The 2703-nt window shown below is 42.0% G+C and overlaps 1 pseudogene; it reads right to left on the bottom strand.

Annotated features, from left to right (window-relative positions):
* Positions 1–1146: 1146 nt before the first annotated feature.
* The window catches only part of LOC110026183, a 1956-nt pseudogene continuing 399 nt past the window's right edge, over positions 1147–2703 (bottom strand).

Raw genomic sequence — 2703 nt, 5'->3', positions numbered from 1 at the left:
TGTCGAAATATAAGGTCTGACCTCAAATGTAAAGAACCTCAAATGTAAAGAATCATAAGAAATGAGAATTGAAATTTAGGTCAATTCTCAAAAGAAGGTGTCGGAATATAAGGTCCGACCTCAAATGCAAAGAATCAGAAATTTAGGACTGATTCAGAAATGAGAAGTGAAATTTAGGTCAATTCTCAAAAGAAGGTGTCAAAATATAAGGTCCGACCTCAAATGTAAAGAATCAGAAATTTAGGACTGATTCAGATATGAGAATTGAAATTTAGGTAAATTCTCAAAAGGTGTCGGAATATAAGGTCCGACCACATCAACTGCAAAGCAAAGAATCGGAAATTTAGGACTGATTCAGAAATGAGAATTGAAATTTTCAAAAATCCTGTGGTGTCAAATTTGCGGTAGTGTGTCATGTGGAAGGTTGATTTTGAAGAAGATTTGTAGAGCTTCAAGGAGTTTTGTGCAGAATGTGAAATTCTGCGAGAATGTGTAGAGAATTAGTGTAGACAACGATGGCTGTGCCGCGCGCACAGAGAGTAGGAAATTCCGAAAATGGAAGTATCCACTCAACAGGTTTGTTTTATTTTCTTGTTGTTTTGTTTATGATATGACAATTTAATTTTTCAAAATTTGTTTTTAAAGTTTTAATTTCAATTTGTTTATTTTCAAAAGAAATTTTATTATTTATTTATTACAATTATCTTTTATTTGTGTTTTATTTATTATTGAAGATTTGTTGTTTTGCTCTTTGTTTATGGGAACTCTGAACCATTGCATGGTTCACGGCTTTCATCCATCGCAGAAAAAGGCAATTGAAAAGAAGGCACAACTTGAGAGAAATTTCCATCAATCTGCTTCAATAAAGATACTACAGATCAAATGTAAGTTAATGCCTCAAAGAGAGTACATCATGTAATACATGCTGAAATGCATTGAGAGTCATCTCAAGATATGAGTACATCATAGACTGATTACATCAGATATGTGTCATGCTGGTAAAAGAAAGCAAGTGAGTCATCTGCGCTTGGTAATATTGAGCTCCTGATCAAACAGACCTTCTGAGTCATGCTCCAATATAAGAATCCCTTTGCACATGAATTCAGAGGTACAACCTTCTCATAGCTCGTAAGGAAACAGTTCCTCCAACTCCGGGTCTTGCTGGAATCCATATGGTATCTTACTGTCATCCATCCTGCGGAAGGTCACGGACACCCTACGGTGTCGTACTCCTGGTATGCAGTGTTTGGCCACGTCCGCACCGTTGTCCTTGAGAACAAGTACTGAACCAACTGGGAGAGGAATTTCCACAGCTCCTCTGAATTCACCAGGGCCGATTACGCCGATTTCTTCCCAAACAAAATATTTCTCTTACTCATGAATGAGACCGTGCAAAAAGGCGTCACAAAGTCATGATGGTCAATGTGCGGAGGAATGCAGTCACCTTCTTCGTAAATGTTGATGATGCAACTGTTAGGAATGCAAGTGGCAGGTAAGATATTCCACTTGACCATTCCCTTTATCATCCACTTTATCATTGGTGGTAACGGATCCACCTGGTCGTATCTGAGAATCCCAGGCGGATTCCCCTGTCTGTCGTTTGTAAAATTGTAGCAACATCCGCACTAGATGGTAATTCTTCCCTTTCCTCGCATCCACCACTTCGGCTCGGAGTACGTTCTTTCCATGAGAAGGCCTGCTCGACCTCTATCTCTCAAATCGAAGATGCAATCCAGGATGCTTCTTTCATCAATTTCAGAGAAAACTCTGGTATATAACTCCAGGCCTTCCAATATGTTGATAAACTTTCCTTGAACCTCTTCGTAGAATTCGAATTCTCTTTCGTTTACCTTGCTTATTTTGTAATATTCCACCATACCGCGAGCTGGAAGTTCTCTAGGACGTTCCTTACTCCGGGCCTCGGTGGGATTCCAAACTGGTGCTGGCCGATCCGGAATATGAGATTCCTCTTCAAGCGGGATGTTCGATCCTGGGCTCCGCGGTGCGCGTAGGTCCGTCCCCAGTGGGACATACGGTTCATTTGCCACAAAACCCGGAGTTTGAGACTCATTGGTTCTTGCAGTATATTCTTCTAGGGTACTAAAATGCTGTAGATGTAGGACGTTGCAGTCCGGGCATTCTACAAATGTGCCCGTGACTGATGTCCTGGTTGGTATCTCGACGTTTCTCGACGTGCCACCTCTGCACAAGATTTCTGGGACCGGGGGTACATCTGATCCTGTCAGAAATCCCGATTCTTCATCTATAGTAGGCAGGCTGGCATAAGTCTCTCTCAGCTCTGAATCGTAGATATGTCCCTCAGAAATGGGGGTAAGAAAATCGCTTACGTTTCTTTGGCGCTTGCGCTCCTGTCGCAGACGCAGAAAAGCTCTCTGTTTCTATCGGCTCACATTTCTGCGTTGTGTTCTACGGAGTGGAGTATTTGGTACTTGTTCACTATGGGCAGCTATTAAGCCCGTCGCTAGAGTAGCTATCATGGAGGGCAGTCAGCTAGGTCCCTCCCTCGGATCTTGTTCTGTTATCACGTTTTTACCCTTACGTGACGCGTCGTCCTTAGTGGTCACCCTCAACAGTGAGGGTAGTCCTTTCTTTTCTTCATTGCTGACTATGCCCATTAGAGGACCGTCATAGTTCATAACAATCTGGTTGAAATCCATGTCGAAATCTATGACACCTCACCAT

The sequence above is a fragment of the Phalaenopsis equestris genome, unplaced genomic scaffold (assembly GCF_001263595.1).
Source record: "Phalaenopsis equestris unplaced genomic scaffold, ASM126359v1 Scaffold000356, whole genome shotgun sequence".
In the NCBI taxonomy this organism is placed as follows: Eukaryota; Viridiplantae; Streptophyta; class Magnoliopsida; order Asparagales; family Orchidaceae; genus Phalaenopsis; species Phalaenopsis equestris.
Note: the sequence above shows the minus strand (reverse complement) of the source record. Positions and strands in the feature narration are given on the sequence as shown.